The sequence below is a fragment of the Prorops nasuta genome, unplaced genomic scaffold (assembly GCF_024137725.1).
Source record: "Prorops nasuta isolate Cenicafe-Biocafe unplaced genomic scaffold, Cenicafe_Pnas_1.2 PNAS00031, whole genome shotgun sequence".
In the NCBI taxonomy this organism is placed as follows: Eukaryota; Metazoa; Arthropoda; class Insecta; order Hymenoptera; family Bethylidae; genus Prorops; species Prorops nasuta.
The window spans coordinates 2192164-2206308 of record NW_027116828.1 but is presented as its reverse complement, the minus strand read 5'-3'; the positions used below and the strand labels follow the sequence as shown (position 1 = coordinate 2206308).

The 14145-nt window shown below is 33.1% G+C and overlaps 2 long non-coding RNA genes across 2 annotated transcripts; one reads left to right on the top strand and one right to left on the bottom strand.

Moving 5' to 3' along the window:
* Positions 1–1825: 1825 nt before the first annotated feature.
* On the top strand, positions 1826–2482 carry LOC136783043 (uncharacterized). The gene is made up of 3 exons (XR_010824217.1): positions 1826–1938; positions 2030–2201; positions 2294–2482. It is a non-coding gene; the product is annotated as an uncharacterized lncRNA (long non-coding RNA).
* Positions 2483–4446: 1964 nt separating this feature from the next.
* On the bottom strand, positions 4447–5059 carry LOC136783044 (uncharacterized). Its single transcript, XR_010824218.1, has 3 exons — positions 4991–5059; positions 4728–4899; positions 4447–4635 (listed from the first exon to the last, which is right to left on the bottom strand). It is a non-coding gene; the product is annotated as an uncharacterized lncRNA (long non-coding RNA).
* Positions 5060–14145: the final 9086 nt, after the last annotated feature.

The following is a 14145-nucleotide window of genomic DNA, read 5'->3' as shown; positions in this document are numbered from 1 at the left end:
TTTAAAAAAATTTAATCTTAAAAAAAAAAGAAAAGTACCGATCAGGAACCGAACCCGAACCCACGAATCGCCACGCGATTACCTTACCGCTTAGACCACGAGGCTTCTTCAGTGCACCGTAAACAGATAGTCTTTTTAAGGGCTTGAAATCTTCTATTGAACCATATAAATAAACGAAGAACTGACATCTTTATTCATTATTATTCTATCATAATGGTACACAAATTAAAGAATAATTATATAATGTAGATTTTCAAAAGCTTTTCCAATAACCAAGAACGGAAACTGCGAGCGTTGATTATTTATCTTCGTTCTTGGCTATTGGAAAAGCTTTTGAAAACTATTAAAAATATAATTATTCCTTAATTTGTGTACCATTATAACAGAATAATAATGAATAAAGCTGTCGGTTGTTCGTTATTTATATGGTTTAAAAGAAGATTTCAAGCCCTTAAAAAGACTATCTGTTTACGGTGCACTGAAGAAGCCTCGTGGTCTAGGCGGTAAGGTAATCGCGTGGCGATTTGTGGGTCCGGGTTCGATTCCTGAACGGTACTTTTCTTTTTTTTTTTAAGATTAAATTTTTTTTAATGGCCATTGACTTACAATAATCAATAATAAACTAAAGAAATTCAGATTTTACGGAAATAAGCGAAATATAACGATGAAATTATAGTTAAAATAATTATTATATATCAAATACGCATTTCCTTAATTTATTATTGATTTAAATAAGTCAATGCTGATAAATAAATATGCTGAAAAAATCATGTATAAAGGCATTGGCCTGCAAATATAAATGACATCGAATATTGGTAGATTTTCGGCAAAGCGAAACGGAAAGATTTTGCCTCGACTCTTCTGCTAGAAGCTAACAGCGAGAAAGACAGAGAGGTCCGAGAAAATATCTCCGCTCTCTCTTTATTCCGCTTTCTGGCAACAATGCATATATGTTTTACCCTATTCTAAGCTTAACGCTCGTGCTTCGTGGTCTCTTCCGATAGATGGCATTAGGGGTTAGATGGACCCTGAGACCAAGGTTGCCAAGTGTAGTACTTTCGGTACTACCGTAGTACCCAAAAGCGACATATCCTATAGCGTAGTACTATTTTGGGTACTACGCTATAGTCGCTGCTGATACTACTGGTCGGCGGAAATACGTCAGAGGGTAGAGACTGTAGAGGGACCGCAATATAGATATTTCTAATTACTAATTTCAAAATACATAATGCATGGTCCGTGATCCAAGACAAATGTTAGTATATACATACCACAAGTTATAAAGTAATATAAAGAAATAAAGTGACAGTTTTAATCTTACTGACAGCTGATATACTGATGGTATAAGTGAATAAATAAAGTGACGAAATTTGTAAAATGTACATAAAAATAATTTTTAAAAGTATATAAAGGACTGAACATTTTAGATAAGTATAACAATAAATTTTATAATATAAAATGTAAGATATAAATATTTTGTGGTACTTTGTGGGATTTTATTTCAGATTAAATTATAGTAATGTGTTTACTATGTCACTGTGCTGAGAATGGAGCTATGCAGATTTTCAAAATTAAAATAAAGGAATAGACTAAACATAATGTGGTTATTGTGTCATCGTTGAGATTCAAACTATGTTAATTGAGACGGATAATAAAATAAACGAGTGAAAAAACTGGGTAAATACAATAATAAATAAAGAAGCTGACAAATTAGATATATAATATAAAATGTAAGATATTTTATAGTACTTTCTGGGATTTTATTTCAGATTAAATTATAGTAATGTGTTTACTATGTCACTACTGAGGATGGAGCTATGTGGATTGAACATTAAAATGAAAGGAATAGATTCACCATATTATGGTTACTGTGTCATCGCTGAGGATCAAACTGTGTTAATTGAGATGAATATTAAAATAAACAAGTCAACACATTGGGTAAATACGATACAAATAAAGAAGCTGACAGATTACATTTGTAATTTCAAATGTAAGATTTTATATAGTACTTTTTGGGATTTTGTTTCAGATTAAATTATTGTAAAGTGTTTACTATGTCAATGCTGAGAATGGAGCTATGTGGATTGAACATTAAAACAAAATGAATAGATTCACCATAATGTTGTTTCTGTGTCATCGCTGATGAGGATCAAACTGTGTTAATTGAGACAGACATTAAAATAAATGAGTCAGCAATTTGGGTAAATACAATAATAAATAGAGAAAATGACAGAATACATATATAATATAAAATGTAAGATGTTTTATAGTACTTTGTGGGATTTTGTTTCAGATTAAAATATAGTAATGTACGTGTGTTTACTGTATCACTGCTGAGGATGAAGCTATGTGGATCGAACATTAAAAAAAAAGAATAGATTCACCATAATGTGGTTACTGTGTCATCGCTGAGGATCAAACTGTGATAATTGAGATGAATATTAAAATAAAGAAGCTGACAGATTAGATATATAATATAACATGTTAGATATTTTACAGTACTTTGTGGGATTTTATTTAAAGTTAATATATGTAAAATAAAATTTTTGTTTTCTTTTTACAATTGTATCTATATTAATTACTATATGTTGCAATCTCTTAAAATTAAGCCTCTGCTTTTATTAGCAAACTAATAGTTCCACACGGCAGTGATGCCAGAATCGAGCTTTTAGCAACAAAAATGAAGATAAGCGCTAGCAAGCAGCAGTATAGAAAATTTAAAGGGAAGCGGTACAAACACAACTATGCCTGGAGAGCATAGGTGTGATTTGGACTTCAGGCAACATAGGCTTTAGAAGAAGAGCGACTACCGCTAACCGTGACATTTTTACGTGTTATCCGTGTGAAGTGGTGCTGCGTTTACCTAAAAACTCAAAGCAAATAAAAATGCTTTTCCTAAATTGATTTGTAATATTGATAAAATGGTCAAATGTAGCCATTAATTAATTAGATTTGGTAATAAATACAGAAAATGCGTTTTATTATAACAAATGAGTTGAGGTAAAATAAACTCAATGTTTTTATATTAATCTGTTAACAAATGCATTTTTTTATTTATTATTGAGTCCAATAAATTAATGGTTATTAAAAAAAAAGTTCCTTGTAATGAAAAAAGAAATGAAAAAATTTTAATCTTCACCAAGACTCGAACACGAGCCCACCGCATGATAAACGGCAACCTTACCGCCTGCGCTACAGCGCTCACTTGATGTACCAAGAGCAAAACAGGCTTTTTACAGACTGACTACAATTCTTTTATTAATTCGTCATAAATGATCAAGAATTAGCTGTAATAAGAAATACATTTATCTACATAGCATTATTGTACTAAATTTATTGTTTTTAATTTGAAGCATACATTTTGCATGAAGATATGATAATTTAAGGGTAACCATTCAGTACTCTATATACAAAACTATTCATATGCTCAACTATCATAAATTAATTAAGTAATATTATAATATTTGTTATATGTAGTCGAATAACTATGATAAACGAGCATATGAATAGTTTTGTATTTAGAGTATTGCATCATGAACACCCTTAAAGTATCGTATCTTCATGTAAAATGTATGCTTCAAATTAAAAACATAATAAATTTAGTGCAATAATGCTGTGGAGATAAATGTATTTATTATTGCAGTTAATTCTTGATCGTTTATGACGAGTTAGTGAAAGAATTGTAGTCAGTCTTTAAAAGGCTGTTTTGCTCTTGGTACATCAAGTGAGCGCTGTAGCGTAGGCGGTAAGGTTGCCGTTTGTCATGCGGTGGGCTCTTGTTCGAGTCTTGGTGAAGTTTAAAATTTTTTCATTTTTTTTTCATTACAAGGAATTTTTTTTTTAATAACCATTAATTTATTGGACTCAATAATAAATAAAAAAATGCATTTGTTAACAGATTAATATAAAAACATTGAGTTTATTTTACCTCAACTCATTTGTTATAATAAAACGCATTTTCTGTATTTATTACCAAATCTAATTAATTAATGGCTACATTTGACCATTTTATCAATATTACAAATCAATTTAGGAAAAGCATTTTTATTTGCTTTGAGTTTTTAGGTAAACGCAGCACCACTTCACACGGATAACACGTAAAAATGTCACGGTTAGCGGTAGTCGCTCTTCTTCTAAAGCCTATGTTGCCTGAAGTCCAAATCACACCTATGCTCTCCAGGCATAGTTGTGTTTGTACCGCTTCCCTTTAAATTTTCTATACTGCTGCTGGCTAGCGCTTATCTTCATTTTTGTTGCTAAAAGCTCGATTCTGGCATCACTGCCGTGTGGAACTATTAGTTTGCTAATAAAAGCAGAGGCTTAATTTTAAGAGATTGCAACATATAGTAATTAATATAGATACAATTGTAAAAAGAAAACAAAAATTTTATTTTACATATATTAACTTTAAATAAAATCCCACAAAGTACTGTAAAATATCTAACATGTTATATTATATATCTAATCTGTCAGCTTCTTTATTTTAATATTCATCTCAATTATCACAGTTTGATCCTCAGCGATGACACAGTAACCACATTATGGTGAATCTATTCTTTTTTTTTAATGTTCGATCCACATAGCTTCATCCTCAGCAGTGATACAGTAAACACACGTACATTACTATATTTTAATCTGAAACAAAATCCCACAAAGTACTATAAAACATCTTACATTTTATATTATATATGTATTCTGTCATTTTCTCTATTTATTATTGTATTTACCCAAATTGCTGACTCATTTATTTTAATGTCTGTCTCAATTAACACAGTTTGATCCTCATCAGCGATGACACAGAAACAACATTATGGTGAATCTATTCATTTTGTTTTAATGTTCAATCCACATAGCTCCATTCTCAGCATTGACATAGTAAACACTTTACAATAATTTAATCTGAAACAAAATCCCAAAAAGTACTATATAAAATCTTACATTTGAAATTACAAATGTAATCTGTCAGCTTCTTTATTTGTATCGTATTTACCCAATGTGTTGACTTGTTTATTTTAATATTCATCTCAATTAACACAGTTTGATCCTCAGCGATGACACAGTAACCATAATATGGTGAATCTATTCCTTTCATTTTAATGTTCAATCCACATAGCTCCATCCTCAGTAGTGACATAGTAAACACATTACTATAATTTAATCTGAAATAAAATCCCAGAAAGTACTATAAAATATCTTACATTTTATATTATATATCTAATTTGTCAGCTTCTTTATTTATTATTGTATTTACCCAGTTTTTTCACTCGTTTATTTTATTATCCGTCTCAATTAACATAGTTTGAATCTCAACGATGACACAATAACCACATTATGTTTAGTCTATTCCTTTATTTTAATTTTGAAAATCTGCATAGCTCCATTCTCAGCACAGTGACATAGTAAACACATTACTATAATTTAATCTGAAATAAAATCCCACAAAGTACCACAAAATATTTATATCTTACATTTTATATTATAAAATTTATTGTTATACTTATCTAAAATGTTCAGTCCTTTATATACTTTTAAAAATTATTTTTATGTACATTTTACAAATTTCGTCACTTTATTTATTCACTTATACCATCAGTATATCATCTGTCAGAAAGATTAAAACTGTCACTTTATTTCTTTATATTACTTTATAACTTGTGGTATGTATATACTAACATTTGTCTTGGATCACGGACCATGCATTATGTATTTTGAAATTAGTAATTAGAAATATCTATATTGCGGTCCCTCTACAGTCTCTACCCTCTGACGTATTTCCGCCGACCAGTAGTATCAGCAGCGACTATAGCGTAGTACCCAAAATAGTACTACGCTATAGGATATGTCGCTTTTGGGTACTACGGTAGTACCGAAAGTACTACACTTGGCAACCTTGGTGAGGAACTTAAACCGCCCCAAAACATTATTAGTAGAAAAAGATGCATATCTTTTTAACTATATAAGAGATATTCAATTTTTATATATGACCTTTGCGAAAGCAAATAACAAGAGAATTCTAGAAGGTCCTATGCACAAATTGAATATATTTTATAATTAAAGAGATACTCGTCTTTCTGTATCTATATTCTAGGGCGGTATAACAGCTTCACTCTGTATATATGCCGTATTATTTTACAAGCAAAGCCTGTTTTTTGGGTTAATTATATTCAACGTTTTTTATATTTTAATTACAATAATTATTCATTATATTATTTTTAGCTTCATATGTATCGGCTTGCTATAAATGTGACAAATGTATTTTCAATTTGAATTTCCATCCATTTTTCAAATTTAAAATTCACACGATCCGCCTGTTCCGTTCCGTTGAATACATACAGAGCAGCGAATGCAGCGATACAGGCGATACAGGCGATACTAGCGATGTCGCTGAAAAGTTGGATAAATCCAACTTTATTTCAGGATGCTTACGTTCAGTGATCTGATGCGGGTTAGGGTTAGACCCAGTTTCAGAGCTGCAACTTTCGAAAAAACTCTAGATGGATCCGAGTCTAGTGAGGAGGCTTCCGCGAGTGGATCTGATCGGATCCGGGTTAAAGGGGATTAAGGTAGGACGTACTCAGACGTGATCGAAATTCAAAACAGCATTGGTAAAATTTCAATAAGCAAATAAAGGTAAACTTAGTTATAAACCTTTATTATTAACATTTTATCACGTAGTTTTTTAATTTCATCAGGTAAAAATAAAAAATTAAGAAGAATTAAATTATATTTAAAATGATAACCTTAATCTTATTTTTATTGTATTTAAATGGCAATAAATTTTCTGTATATTTGCAATTAATTTCTAAATTTTTTCAGAAATAAAGATGGATCAATACTACGCTCACAATAGATATGTAGGTATGTAAAGTTTAAATGTAGTACAGAATACTAAAATAGTAAAGTATTCAGTTTTATTAATTATACTTTAAATTCCTGCACAACCCAAAACATTGGAGTGAAAAAAGTGTATTTGCATTAATTATTAAATCTTAATTTCATTAGACTTTATTAAAAGGAAATATTTTAATTAATACTTTCTTTTTTTTGACAGATCTGAATAAATATTCCTGGACAATTGGAAGCACAAAATTGTTGTTGGAACATATAAGGAAAAATAAAAATATAATACAAAATAAAAATATAATACAAAATAAAAATATAATACAAAATAAAAATATTGGTCAAAAAAAATTATGGGAGGTAATTGCTGCAGAATTAGGTAAAAAAGGATATTTAGTTAATGGCAAGCAGTGTTCAAATAAATGGAAATCCTTTAACTTGTTGGTAAAACCTATTGCTATTGGTCACTTGTCCGTTTTTGACACTTCAATCACGTCGGAATACGTCCTACCTTAACCCCTTTAACCCAGACCCGATCAGATCCATACGCGGAAGCCTCCTCACCAAATCCGGGTTAATCTAGGGTTTTTTTCGAAAGTTGTATTACTGCGACTGTAGTAAACCCTAACCCGGATCAGTGCTGGGATTCTGTAAGGGCGAAAACACATGAATCGACGTAAGTGAATCAGTGGACGCAACATGAACTTAGTTGAAGGCACACGAAAACTTAAGCATCAACGGACTTATTGCAGCGGAAAAATATTGTCCATCTAGCGCACTGACTCACATTAAAATTAAATTAATTTCTAGTATACGTACAATCTATATTGTAAGTAATATTTCAATAAAAAAGTATAAAATAAGTATTTAATTTATTTATGGTTTCACATATGCTATAACACAATAAAACATTATGATCACTACAATTTCTCATTTTAGGTTACAAATTGAAAAATACAGAATATATTGTTATTTTAAAATATGACAATTAAAATTATTGACTTGGGAAAAATACATTCTATTAGACCAAAATGCTAGGATTTCTGCCAAATGAATACTGTGAAGAATTTGTGCAAAACATATTGATTATTGCATTTTAACTTTGCAGAAAGTGTTTCTTCAACAAGAGTTGTTTTTAATATCAGCATATCGGCATATCTGGCAAACTAGGAAAAACTTTTGTATAATAGCATCGAACTTGTTGGTTTATGTCAATTTTCCATACGCTTGTGTATGCCAGCATCTGCACTTTTTCCTTTTCCCTAGGTGCTTAAAACGGTATCGTCAGTTACAATTGTAATTAATATTTCTTAATTTCTTTGCACAGCTAAACATTGTTTATAAAAAGTTTCTTAATTTACACTGTATACAAAAGTGATTGCACTTTTTGAAATGTCAATTTGATAATTTTTATGTAACATTGTTATCTAATATCTATATTTTCCTTATTTTGATTTAAAATTTATAGAGATATGGATCACACAGACTATTGCAGCTATTATTACGATGATAATGATGATCCTGATGAGCCTATAGTAAGTAACGACGTTGTCGAGCATAATAATAATGTAAAAGATGGTGATGAGCTCCTAATAGACTTATACAAAGAAAGATCTTTTTTGCACGATAAACAAAATAGAAATTTTAAAGATATAATTATGAAAACTAATGCATGGACAGAAATATCTAGGATAATGACTGATATGCAGAAAGGTTATTATATCAATTATAAATTAGACTAGAGATTACGTATTTCAGTTGTTTCATATATTATTTTATTACAAGCATTAATAACAATGCTTCTGTAGTATCTTCTTTTAATTTTAGATGGTATGTATACTCCTGAATATTGCCAAAAGAGGTGCAAGTCTCTTCGGGAGCAATATAATAAAGAAAAAAGAAGAGTTTTGAAAGATTGTAAAAGTGGAAGCGGAACACTTAAGCGTAGTTCCTTTCGTTACTTGGCTCATCTTTCATTTTTGGATAAAGTAGTAAAAGGAAGAAGGTAAAATAGTTTTTTTAAAATTGTAAATATATATTTTGATTAAATTTTTTTTAGAACCTACACAAATTCTGAAATCCCGAGTTTTAATATGAATATTGATAAAAATAATGAACTTTGTGATATGGAATCTGATATTCTGAATACAGACAAAGATAAAGAAAATGAAACCTTAAGTAAGCCGAATGTTGAAAACAATTATTTGTTAAACAAGGGACATATTCCAAACAGAATGAAGAAACGCGAAATAGAGAAAACGAAAACTCTGGAAAATACATTGTTACAAATGGGTCAAGCAATGTCATCCTACATGGAAAATAAGAGAACTGAAACATGCAATGTTGATGATGCTTTTCTACAGTATTTAAAATTGCAATTTGATTCTTTCTCCGAGAAAGAAAAACTGCTTAGAAAGAAGATGATAATGGATGCGTTGATATCACCAATTTCAGAAAATATTTAAATTATAATACTTCTTTCTTTACGTTACAGAGTATTAATAATTCATTTGAAATTTACTATTTTTTTTCTTTACGCATACTTAGTATTTATTATACCAAATAAGACTAGAGCTACAATGAATGCAATGTGATAACAATATACACACCTATAGTACAAAAGCGATCTATGCACTAATGTGTACTTTTTTTTAATCGTCATGCATTTTTCTTTAATGGAAGTTCATATTCTTATTTATTCGACGTATTTTTATTTTGAGAAGAATACAAGGATCTCAAGGGTGATGTGCATTTATTATAAGAAATTATACATTTTTCGTAAGATTCTATATTTTTCGAATGGAAGATTATATTTTTATTTATTCGATATAATTTTTACTTTAAAAATTGTTTTATATTGAATATCTAACATGCTGTACTTACATGATTATTAATGGTTAATATAAATTCAAATAAACCAATGGTATTAAAACTTAATTTATTCTGCTATATTCATTTTTCACCTCAATTGATCTTTTAATACAACACTTTTATTAATTTATGAAAATACAGTGGAACACAATCATTGGTTAAAACTAACTTTAAAAATATATTATTGAAAAATGTTTTCATTACTAATGAGTATTGTGTATTATATTAAAAATTTATTAATCAAAATTTTTCTTTGATTAGGATTGATTGCTTAAAAATTATGTGACAAAAAGGAAAGTAGTTACAAATTTTCAATATGTTTTTTTATTCATTTATCCATATAAGTACCTCTTTTAACATACTCATCTTGCCATTCCACCTGACCCTCTTTAGATTTAAAAAACAGTTTTAAATTAGTTCTTTGTCTTTCACCAGACAATACATGATTTTCATTTAATATTTGAAAGTTTCCATTAGGAACTGTCATCCAGGGTGGATTCTAAAATATGTACTGTGACCATGTACTATTTTAAGATAGTACATGTTCACTAAAAAGATATATATATATATCTATCTATAGAACATTGAGACATATTATGGTCATATTATCAAGGCCATAATATCATGTCATATACGGTTGACCTACCTATCATCCGAAATATAGTATAAAGTTCGATGATTGATAGGTCATAAAGTAGAGTAACGATCGTGGCCCATAAGTCGTATGTTAAATGGGTCTAACGAACTACGGCCTTCCGCGGCTCCCGAATATTCAAGTTGAATTTTCGGAAGAAGTCGGACCTTGGATCTGATTGGTGGTACCAATTGCTTAATCGGCTCCGCCAATTAGATTTAGCGTTACGAAAAGTTGGGGATAAGGGACCAACAGCTCGTTGCTGGTGTCTCCCGATTTTTGCGACACTCGTATCTTAGTCCTGAAGAGGATCCGACGTATTTTCGGCGACTCGTATCTTAGTTCTGAAAAGGATCAGACGCATTTTCGGCAACTCGTTATCTAGTCCTGAAGAAGATCAGTCGCGATCTTAGCAACTCGGAAATTGAAGACTCGCATCGTAGCAAGTGAAAAGTGTGGAAGCTACTCGACTCCGCTCTGCTCAACTCTGCCCTGCCCTGCTCTGCTCTGCTCCGATCTGCTCTGCTCTGCTCTGCTCGACGCTGCTCTACGCTGTCCTGCTCTGCTCTGCCCTGCTCTGCTCTGCTCTGCTCCGATCTGCTCTGCTCCGATCTGTCCTGCTCTGCTCTGCCCTGCTCTGCTCTGCTCTGCTCTGCTCCGATCTGCTCTGCTCCGATCTGCTCTGCTCTGCTCCGATCTGCTCTGCTCAGCTCTGCTCGACGCCGCTCCGCTCTGCTCTGCTCTGCTTTATCCTGCTCAGCCGTCGTTCTCCAGCTCCAACGGAAAAGGTTAGCGGGAGTCCCAGCTCCTAGAAATCCTTATATCACGAGTAAACTTCGGAAACGCGCTTAATAGCCGTGAAATCGTCAAAAACCACGAATTACGAGTTAAACATACTCCCAAAGTGCGTGGATTGGGAATTAGGGACACAAATGAGAAATTGGAACAATGGTCGAATATCGAGAAACTTTGAGATTCGCTAGTAATTCAAGGACACAGTCGTCTTTGGGTTTTCGGATATGAAATGTACATAGTTTTTATCTATAACTTACGTTAAGTCCTTTTATCGATTACCGTGTATATAATGTCGTATTAAAGTATTGTATTTTCCGAGAAATTGGTTATGCGCTTACAGTATAGTTGATGGGTCGAATTCGGGTATAAAGAGTGATCGGGATATTCGTTCAGTTTCGAATTTCAGTTACGTTTTGTACAGTTCGTCGCGTTTAACCAGGGGTGCATCCCGAGGTCGAATTCTCCCCGAAAGGAGCTACCTCGTTCGATCACCTCGTGGTCATACAGTTCGTTTTCTCGTCAGAAGGAACCCCGGAGGTGAATTCTCCCAGAAAGAGCTACTCCGTTCGGTTCTCTTCGCGAGAGTATAGTTTCGTTTAGTTAAAAGGTCGCAGGAGAAACACCTGCCTTGGGTAGGCCTTTATTTGATTAGTTAGTTGTTTAGTGAAGAAATTCGTTGGATTGATCCCGAGCACTCCGGAAAACCATTTTCTACGCCATTTCGAGTGATAGTTTTGTAGAATACGAATAACGATCTATGCGCTATGAAGTCTGACAAATACAGCAATGTCTTTTTGGAAATATAGACACTTTATTATCGAATATAGTATGTAGTGATTTGACCCGAACTGCCAAATCCTTTTGCATTTTACGTTTCAGGAACTCACCCACTCTCCGCTTCCGCAATCCTACTCTTATATTCACTGAGCTAGTTGGCATTTTAGTTTGACGAATACAGTATTTTGCAGTCACTACAGTACAGTGGTTCTTTCGGGAACCTGGCGCCCAACTTACGTTACAGATTTTGATTTAGTTACAGCTTACGAATATCTTAGGGTATGCCAAAATTTTTGTAGTGTAGCAAATTTTGGCGCCCAACGTGGGGCCCACAGAAGCAGAATTTGTTGAAATAGCCTTTCACAAATTCCACTTCGAATTATCGGGAGTAAAGTCTTATTTGCCGCGAATAATAGCACCCGCATAGGGCAAATATAAGCTAGAATTTGGTGAAATAGCCTTTCGCAAATTCGGCTTAAAATTATTTTAATTCGAGTCATATTATTTTTCATATCCGTTTCCTTTCGAACTCCTATTGCCTCCAATCCAAATCCTTTGTTTGGCAATTCGGAGTTATACAGTAGTTAGGCTTTCGAATCTCACGATTAATATTCAAATAATCGAAGTTAATCGAAATTAACGTCTTCTCATATAGGATTATCGTAACGAGCATTAATGATTTATGCTCATATTATTTCATGTGTCTATAGCCTTTCCGTATCTGTTATAAGATACGGATAATTCTAGTCGAATATTCCGGTCTTATTTCGAGCCGAAATAATCATCTTTAATTTCTAATACGGAAGATTTCGACATAGGAAATCTACGTGTAGAAAAACTATTGAGGGGGAAACTAGGGGGACACCGCGAGTGCCCAGTCGCGCGGAACTAAGCCGATTAGCTCACGCTTCACTGACTTCCCATTGTCTCGACATAGGACTTACAATATTCGACTATTGTATATATATATATATATATTCGCCAAGCGACTTTAATTTTATTTCGATATCTTTACGAAATTACTTTAGCATTTTTCCCTGTGTTTTTCGCGACTTTCAGGGGAGCTTGGATAACGGACACTTACGGAATATTGCGCCTGCTAATTAATAAATTAATTATTAATTATTAGTTATTAATTATTGATTATTAAATTATTTAATCGCGAATTACAATTAGTAATTTCATATTCAAGTTTATTTTGTTTTGTTTTGGGAAGGTTTGACTTCCGTACATTAGTCAGAGCTGCATTTCCGTAATCCTCCGAAAATAAATAAAATCGCGAACATTGTCGTTTCGATTCCCAATTAGGATCTTATTTATTTCCGTATACCTTGCCTTTTCTTTTCAGGAATTACTAATGGTTTAAATTGTGTTTTACCCATTTGTGTGTGTATTCCTTTTCGGTAACGCGTACGCGGAAATCTTCTTGTTGCTTTTCCTTCGATTTTCTTCGGGAAATAGACATTTTCTAGTAATTATTTTTCGGTTTTCGCGTTCATTTTAGTGATGGCTACCGCGACTTTCGGTAATTTAGGATGGATAGAGGAATTAACAGAGGAGGAGGCTCGGAAGATCCTCAGTCAATATCGTTTAGACGATAAGGGCATATTACCCACCCTTCGTCAGAGGCTTCGAAAGCACTTTGCGCGTGAAAAGAGTTCGGCATTACCGCGTACTCCTCCGGGTACCCAGTCTCAACAAACTACGCGTGCAGCTATGGATATTTCCCAGCTTTTGGAGAAAGCTGCTATTACCGTACAACCTTTAGAATTAGTTGAAGATATACCGAATCCAGTTCGGGTTACGCGACCAGACACTCCTACGCCGATTTCGCAGGAAGTTTATACCTCCATTCGTGCCGGGACGCGTAGGAAAGAATACCATGCACCCGTGGAGTCTAGGGATGTTCGAGATCGGTCGCTTTCACCTCCGCGAGGTTCATCCACTCCCACTCGTGCAGATTTCGACGAGTTTAAACGGGACGTGCACGACATGATTGGTCAGCTGCGAGATGTGGTTTTGCAGATGCGTACTACATCCGCAGTCCCGACTGCTCCTGCTCCAAGGGAAGAATACTTCCCCGAAGAGGAAGAGCCGAGGGAAATATATCGTCGCCCTAATAGAGGTCACTTTCAGACACCGCGTTTTCCTCGACCTCTCGCGAATAGGGACTATGCCGCGCAATTCAACCAATTACATTCTACATTGAAAAGAATGAACGTTTCGTT